This window comes from Schistocerca cancellata, chromosome 3, assembly GCF_023864275.1.
Source record: "Schistocerca cancellata isolate TAMUIC-IGC-003103 chromosome 3, iqSchCanc2.1, whole genome shotgun sequence".
Classification (NCBI taxonomy): Eukaryota; Metazoa; Arthropoda; class Insecta; order Orthoptera; family Acrididae; genus Schistocerca; species Schistocerca cancellata.
The window spans coordinates 603052730-603061939 of NC_064628.1; the positions used below are offsets into that span (position 1 = coordinate 603052730).

The 9210-nt window shown below is 41.6% G+C and overlaps 1 long non-coding RNA gene across 1 annotated transcript; it reads left to right on the plus strand.

The window, feature by feature from the left end:
• Positions 1-652: 652 nt before the first annotated feature.
• LOC126175508 (uncharacterized) lies at positions 653-7549 on the plus strand. The gene is made up of 2 exons (XR_007535579.1): positions 653-927; positions 7181-7549. It is a non-coding gene; the product is annotated as an uncharacterized LOC126175508 (long non-coding RNA).
• Positions 7550-9210: the final 1661 nt, after the last annotated feature.

Here is a 9210-nt window from a genome sequence, read left to right on the forward strand (position 1 = left end):
CAACCACAGTGACGTCACTGCATAAAGCCTCATTTGTTGTATAGAACTCTCCGATCAAGTGCATCCTAGACTCCGAAGCTGTTTTGACATTTCACACACTATTCCTATTTTCTATCCATAAGAAGGCCACAGAGATTTTGTCGTTAAGTTTTGTTAGATAGCATGAAGAAGCATCATCAAAATCCTACCCCACCGACGTCACTTCGCGGTAACAGCTGTAGCTTCATTCCATTCGTTCTCTATGTATTCAAATGAATATGATTATATGCTTTTGCAGGTCCCTCTCTGAAGTAGGCAGCAGTTACAGGGTATTATCGTTACTGTTATGAAGGGTTAAATAATGCAAAGATCAATTAACAACAATATTTTGCTGATTTATTGTTATCTCCTGCCAAGCCTACCCTGCTGTTTGAGCCCCTCCCCCAAATGAGTCAACCAATCAGAACTGATTTTTGGCTGGGAGGGAAATTTATGTCGTTGAGAGTGTGACAGAGTACAGATAAGTGATGGCAGGCAGGCCAATGTAAGGAACTTAACTTTTCCGGATTCAATAAGGCCCGCAACGGCCGTGACGGATGTACTTATTCTCAACGATGTGCGCGCGTAGAACTTTCCAAGGCTGTTTCTGATTACGCAATTCTGTATCAGCCGGTTGACCCTGCCTGTATCGTTATCTGTATGGTATAAGAAGCGAATGTGGTGCTGCTGTGCCTGTAGATTTCTCGAGACGAGGAGCGTACAATGAAGAAGTACTGTCTGCTGACGTCAGTGCTGCTGTTGCTGACGCTTATGGTGGCCATTTTCTCGGCCTCTGCCACGCAAGAGTCTGTGACGACGCCCAAGTCAAGGCGGAGGATGATTGACCCGATTCTCAGGTGTCCGGACGGCACTGTCCTAGTCGGTGGCTCCTGTCGAAGAGCACTAAAGGTTGGTATTAATTCTGCGGAGTTATCAGCCACAATTCATGTTTCACTTCTACTTTGCGCACCAATGTAAGTTGGCAAATGGTGTGTTTCGCTATATATTAACGTAAGGAGGACCCGTAGTGAGTAACGGATGTCCGGGAAGTAAGGACTAATTTGAATTTTGCACCATTTGTCATATGACGGTTTCCAGCCCTCGTTTTTTCATGTTTGTTATTTCCGATCCCTCCCATTAGTAGCCTGATAGCTTTTGTGTGATGAGCATTGTAGTCTGATGTTTATTTTCGTCATGGAGCAGATGACAACTGAGCAACGTATCCAAGTGATAAAAACTTACTACAAAAACAGTGGAAGTTCCACCGCAACAGCTCGCGAATTGCGTGCGACACTCGGACGTAAGTCTGCTAAACCGAATCATCAGCTCGGAGGTTGATCCGGAAGTTTGAGACCACGGTTTCTGTTTCGAACGTTAAGAAAACAGGATGACCGCGTTTTGGCTCGACAAGCGGAGAACGAGAACTTCACAAACAGAACAACTTTCACAGATGAAGTGCAGTTCCGCCTTAGTGGCAGAACTGAAGAATTTGGGGTAACGAAATCCGCGGGTGACTGTGGAAGACGAGATGCATCAACAACACACGGACTGTATGGTGAAGATTCTGGGCAAGAGGAGTGATCAGCCAGTACTTTTTTTGGAAATGATGAGGAAGCTGCCGTCACTTTGAACGGCAAACGTTACCGAAAAATGATTTCTGATTGGTTTCTCCCTCTTATTAATGAAAATCGTGAGTTTTGGTTTCAACAAGATGGTGTGACTTGACAAACATTCCGTGAAACGATTTGCTCCGCTGATTGATAAGTTTCCTCAAAAAATTATCTCTTTGTGAGGCAATCAAGAATGGCACGCCAGATCATGCGGTCTTACGCATTGTGACTTTTATTGTGGGGATTTGTGAAATCAAAAGTGTACGTGAACAAACCACAAACAGTACAACAACTACTGGAAGTTAAAAGGGCTATTAACGGCATCCCACCAGATCTTTGTGAAAGCGTCATCGACAATTTCAGTGAACGCATTGCTCGTTGCTGTGCGGCCTTGGCTGGTCATAAGGAGAATATAATTTTTCATACGTAAATGGGAAAAGTTACTTAATGTGTTTGTAACAAACATTAAACTTTCAACAAATTTTGTACGTTGTATAGCACTTTAATATTCGTGTCTAATTCCCGCCCACCCTCTAGATGGCTTGGAGTTTCCACGTTTTTAATTTTAAATACTTTTGATAACTAAAAATTCAGTAATAATGTTTCAGCGTTGACGGCTGTTTACTCTGATGGCTGTAGGATATTTTCTAGAATTTATCTCTGAAAACATGTTACGTGTACCGTAATTTGGACTCCTCTATCTCGCTGTAAGTGACAGATCAATCTTATTCCTGATGCTCATACAGGAGGAAGGCAATACAGTATGATGGTTGCGCTTCATTTTCCTTTCTAGCGCAAATCTTCTCAATTCGTTTCATGAACGACGTAGAGTATCTTGGATTCTTGGAACAGTCTTTAAAAGCACAAAAAAACAGAAAATCGAGATAGAAAGCTGCTTTTTTTTTTCTTGGGCAAGGATTTCACTTCTGAATCTGAAACTTAGCAGGCTACCTTAAATAACTGTAAACAGTGTGGCCTTTATGTAGTTGAATGCAGTTTTACTTATGCTTCATATGCAGCGATGGATTCCACTATGTTCACATACACAATTTTTAATTGGAGTGTTACTTATAATTAGTCGAGTTTAAAGAATAACTAGTTACTTAATAGAACAAGAAAGACGTAAACACTTACTTACATAAGATGCCAGGAATATCTGTGATGATACATATAAAAAAGTGATTCCATCATACATTGTTTTGTCAGTTTTAAAGAGCACCAAATACAAGGTGTCCCATTTTAATTTAACCAGCGGATATCTCTGGAGCGGCACTATTCTGCAAAAACAGTCTCCAGTAAAAGTAGTAAGATTTGAAGGGGCTCATGGAATGGTTACCTCGAATTGACCGTGAATCCTGTTGTCAAGGTCAAACCAAGGTATAGTTAATTTTTGCAAATGGTAACCCCAACTTTTTATTCCACGTTCGTATTCTACGTGAAGAAATACGCATTATTTGTAGGAAACATTTTCTTCGGAAAACCAATGGTTTGTCACCAGGGGACACTCTACTGTAGTTTTGCCAGGTTACCAGTATCTCTAGAACGAAGCGAGATAGGGAAAAATTTTCAATGAAAATCTTGTATGGTTTCTGAACTCTGGCCAGTGGTGAAATTTTCGTGAATTGAAGTGGTCTTGAAATTCTTCAGTAGAGATTAACTTGAAAGGAAATACCGTCGGCACTGGTGGAACTTAGTGTGCACCACTTGGAGGGTACCTAATCGGAGAGCAGCCTTGTGCTTGTGCCGGCACAATCAGAGAACAGAAGGGTGGAGCTTTGAGGATGTCGGGGAATTTGAAATCATGACTGAGGATTCTTATGGACTTAGAAAAAAAGTGTTTTAAGGGATTTAGAAAAATACCACTTCGTCGAACTCTGATGAATTTCGCCTCGTGGGACTCAGAACAATGTCGTCTCGCGAGACTCTAATTAGTTCCTGCTAAGTGAAAATTTTTCATATCAGTAGAAGAAAAATTAATCTTGACACGAATGTTTGGAACCTATAAGTGAAAAACTTATGTGAGTCACCTCGTCTCGCAGTCGGCTTTCTCGGCTCCGTCTTTCGTTTCTGCCTTCTCTCCATATTAGAAAAGGACGGGTTACCATGGGGTATTTCATTATAATGTAAAGGTGCCCTCTTGAAGGACACCTAAGAAATTTTCTAAAAGAGCGCACTTGAATACTGTTTGTTTCGGCTTCATGTTGCGAGCATGTGTAAAGAAACGGGTCGAGTACACTGTAATAAGCCAGTTGTCCTGCAACACGCTTGCGGGATGTTTCGTTGAAGGAAAAACCTAAGAAAACCCATAATAGTAAAAGTGATCAGTACAATTTCTTTTTGGACTCTAATCTGTCCGGAATGGCTGATTACAAGCCGTTAGAAACAGCGAAAAAGAAAAAAATTTTCGTGAGTGCCGCTATAATTATGCAGCCTCGCAAAGATTCTGTGCCGAAAGGTATCCCGATGACTGTCATTCCACGGAGGTTACAATTAGGTCTCTGGTGAGACGAGCTGAAAGAGGGACCTTGAATAGGTAGAGACGAAAGATGGGCCCGAGAGAGGCGATTGCGCTAGAGTTCGTCGTATCGTGGCTACAGATCCACACCTTTCCACTCGTCATATTCAGTGAATACATGGTATGCCTCGATCAACAGTATCCAGTGTTTTAAGGTACTTTTAATTCCACCCATATCTCTTAAATACCACCCAATCAATTGAGCCTGGTGCTCCTGAGAGACGTCTGGCATTTTGTCGATTGACCGAAACAGGTCGCGATCCCTTTTTCTTCGCACGCACTCTCTTTACAGACGAGGCAAGGCAGCTCAGCGTGCTGGGTCAGAGGGTTAGCTGCCCTCTGCAATAAGAAAAACTGAGTGAATCGATCAACGAAGAACTTAAACGGACGTCATAGGACGTCCGAACCGACAAATGGAACGAACTATAACGAACAAAATGAGGATAGAAAAGTGGTCAGCGCGACAGAATGTCAATCCTAAGGGCCCGGGTTCGATTCCCAGCTGGGTCGGGGATTTTCTCAGCTCAGGGACTGGGTGTTCTACTGTCCTAATAATCCTCATTTCATCGACCATCGACGCGCAAGTCGCCGAAGCGGCATCAAATCGAAAGACTTGCGCCCGGCGAACGGTCTACCCAACGGGAGGCCCTAGTCACACGACATTTATTTATTTATGAGATATGACAGTATTGGAAAAACTCTCCAAATTTGTTTTACGGTGTAATGTTTCAATCATAGACCGTTCTAGCTTTTAAACACGATAGTGTTTCTTCCCTTTTTAATATTCTGCATTGTGTTGCGATCTGTGTACTGTTATTTTTTCACAGGTAGGTATTGCCTTTCTTCTCCACAGATGCCGCAGAATTTATAGCGTGACTTACTTGAAGCCAAAGAGTCTATATAGTTATCCCCAAATTAATGAAATGGAATCTCAAATGGCAAGTTTGCACCAACACTGATGAGACAGAACATCATGACCACTGCCGAATGCGAGATTGAATGCAGCCTGAGAACACTGTGGACACGTGACCTGGTAAGAAAAGTATACATGCGGAGCAGAGACGAGTAAGGAATCATTCTAGTAATGATATAGGCTGCAAATGGGGAAAGGCACTGCGTTTCACAAAGGACAGATTGTTACGGCCGGGCATCTGGAAACGACGAAACTCGCCAACTGTTGGCGTGCAGTTCGCCAGAGTATCTATGAAAAGTGTGTGAACGATGGCGAAAACAGAAATAGACGACAAGGCGATGGACGTCCATGGCTCGGTGGCGGCTTTCCTGCTCATTAAAGAGGGCAGGCCGCGATCTGTGGCAGATCTTTAAGTATTTCAGAGCACTCTTTTTCACGTACATCGTTGAATATGGTGCTCCGCAGCACGCTACCGCAATGTGTTCCCCTGCTGAGCCAACATTGTTAACTGAGGTTGCTGTGGACACGAGATATCGATTTTTGACCATGGACAAACGGAAATGAGTCGCCCGGTTGCGCGAATCGTATTTGTTGTTACATAAGGCCGATGGACGCGTCTGCATACGCCTGTCGTTGAGGTGAACGGCTACTAGATACGTGCACCACACCTCCAATCCAGGCTGGAGGGAGCAGGGTAACGATAAGGGGGACAGTCACTTGAGCTTCTATGGGAACCGTAGTTGTAATCAAAGTCTCCGTGTCACCTTTGGGGTACGGGAACATTGCTGTCGACCAATTTCACCCCTTCATGCCTGACGTCTTCATCGAGTGCTATTGCATCTTCCGGCAGGATAGGTGTCCGCATCACGAGACCAGAGTCTTGCCACATTGGTTTCGTTGGCGGGCAGTGAAGTCATGTTGACATTTTGGCCACAGAATTCACCTAATCGGAACCCAATGGAATATAACAGGGAAACTACCGGGTAGCAGCTCCGTGGCCACAAAGCACCGGTGCGTATTTTTCAGGAACTGGGTGACCTGTGCACAGATGACTGGCGCCGCATACTTTCGAAACGTGACAAGGACTTCTTACTGGTCTTGCCTGACTGCAGCGATGTCCCTTGGTAAGGACTGTAGAAAGAAGTATGAGTAGGATTTAACGACTGGTCGAGTGGAAAAGTTGCTAAAAGTTCTGAAGTGACACATGTTGCCGTTGGGCACCATACTTCAGATGCTCGGTGGATTAAATATCTGGACAAGAATTTATATTCTCGATTTTCTCCTCAGTACGCAAACAGCAATGACGGTGATCTGGAATGCTCTAATCAAAAACTAGTAAATCAACTGTAAATGAATTCACTATCCATCTATTTATTCTGTCACTAGTAATTATTTTAAAATTCGTGGTAGAGCTAGCAATGTAAAGTTATATTGTGACTCTTCAAGCTTTCCCGGCGGATGTGTTGTAGATAGTCTTGACGGGTTTGTCGACGGATCACGTTGTGCAAATCCCACAATATTTCCTCAGATCAACTGTCCGACATCTTCTGGTGGTTCAGCCTTGCTGACGTCAGTCGTACCTAGCCACCAGCAAGGCTGAACCACCAGAAGATGTCGGACAGTTGCTCCGAGGAAATATTGTGGAATTTTCACAACGTGATCCGGTGGCAAACCCGTGAAGAATATTTACAAAAATTAAATTGTTCATCACCATAATAAGATTTAGTGTTCTTCACTTGGAGGAATAAGGGAGTAGACTGTTTGGGTATAGGGATACTATTGAGTGGATTGTAATTGTAACTGGATGGGAATTGATTAGATATAGATTTGTTTTGGGTTCACTGTTTCATTGTATTATCGATGGCAATACTGCAACAATTATTACCTGATAAGTGAAGAAATATCTTCCAAGTATGGCCCTCTTTGGTAACAAATATAATGATGATCTCTGTCATGTCCCTAACGCAGCGCTTTTATGGTTAATAATCGAGTGATTACACTGTACTTCACCCAGCCTCTGAGTACCTATTCCTTATTCATTATTCATTGTGAGCAACTGCATAGCCTATATTCTGTTTTCCAAGGTACATTTCCATTAACCTGTTACTCTCGTTTCTTTTACAGATTAACAGGTGATAAGACGTCAACAATGAAGAAAAATATCATATGAAGATATATTAGAATATTTGGAGAAGACAACCTCAGACATTAAGCAATTCCATACCTCTGGTTAGTAATAAATGGAAGAAGACTGTTGTAAACGAAGAATTTCGAAGAAGATTTTGGGAGATGTCACCTCTTAACTCATCCTGTGAAATCCTAATCACAAACTTTAGGAGAGACTATTTGATATCTGTTTCCTAAGTCATTCTTAGAAGAATGAAGAAAAAAACTGATTCTAATGTTAACAGCGCTGGTATAAATGGAAACTATATTCTTCTGTCATTAAAACTAACCCCAAGTATAAAATAAATAGTCGCGAATAAAATACAATACCTATTTTATGAGTTATAAGGTTTTTAAATACGGAGATGTCGTGCTTTGGAACGAATTATTGAATATGTTTGGGACCAACAACAGTGAGGATGTCGAGGTTTATAATGAAGCCATATGTCTCATTTTAGTTAAGAACATTCATTTTACTCAAAATGTTGTGCATAAAAACATTTGATGTTAGTCTCTTTAATTAAGACTCTTTTTATGTTTTCATTAGTTAATAACAAGTTGCACAGTATTTGTATACTCATATTATATTCATCCTCCTGTTCTTCACAGATAACAGTCTGGATCTGGATGCACATTTGGCTCCTCATCGTTCTTCCTCCTCCTTCTCATAAACACTTCCCATTATATGGGATCGGTAGGTAGGACATGGTCTGAGGCGTGAAGGGATCACCATTTTAGTACTGGAGGGCAGAGTGGAGGGTAAAAGTCGTAGAGGGAGACCAAGAGATGAATACACTAAGCAGATTCAGAAGGATGTAGGCTGCAGTAGGTACTGGGAGATGGAGAAGCTTGCACAGGATAGAGTAGCATCGAGAGCTGCATCAAACCAGTCTCAGGACTGAAGACCACAACAACAACAACAACAACAACATTATATTTCTGTAATACACGAAGGATTCCACCTATATCCAAAATATTTCCCAAGTGATTTCTCAACATCACAGAGTTTTTCTTCTTCGATGATGAAGGCATCTATGGGAAGTTACGTTTTATTCAGTGTTAGGAAGTGTGTTTCCCCGTTTTAGTATTTCTTTGTACTCATTTAGATCACTTCTGTAATACAACTCACCTCTAACGACAGCTGCATTTTTCGAACTTCTTATCATAATTCTCTGGCAAAATTTCATTTTGAAAGCCAGGCACTTTGTAGTTTGAAAACAATTTGTATGCTTGTTTTCCAATCATAAACTGAACAGTCGGCATTTAACTTGTTTTGGGAACCTTAGTTGTTAAATATATTGTAATATTCTTCAGATTTAATAATGGTGTCCATTTTCTTTATCCCCTTTTCAGTTCTTCCAAAAACTCGGTCAGGGGGAATTAAAGAGTGGCCAACAACTGGAAAGACCTACTGAACTTTATCGATATTCTGAGGTGCTTCGTTTTTGATCCAGTAGGAAATCATGCCAGTAACTGCGCTGTTTTTGCTTTGTCCTGCGCAGCAGTCGGCACTTCGCTTGATGTTTTTAATGACAGACCGGTCAGGCTCGTTTAATTTGTCATAAAGTGCTGACGCGATTTCGTTGGATCCTTTAAGGCGACATGATTTTAGCCAAAGATACATAAAATTATTGTCCTTATTTCGGGGATCATGAGATGAACCAACACAAATAGTGAAACTGTACAATTTCCGAGGTTAATAAACTGCCCGATCAGGAATTTTCGGCAATACAAAATTTTATGGTAATCATAACTGAGTTCATCGGTCTCTTCCTTTCGCAAAATGTCATAGGAAGCTTGGGCACCTAACTTACGTACTCTTAGAGTAGTCATCACTTCTAACTTCTCTTGGGGTGTTTTAGAGTACTTTCAGTGTCAAACAGGTGAAACAAACATCAGTCGATGGCTTCCAAAGGCTGTATTATAATTCGTATAAACGCAATGTCGGAAATAATCTTAACATGCTCTCACAATTCAATCGTTAACAA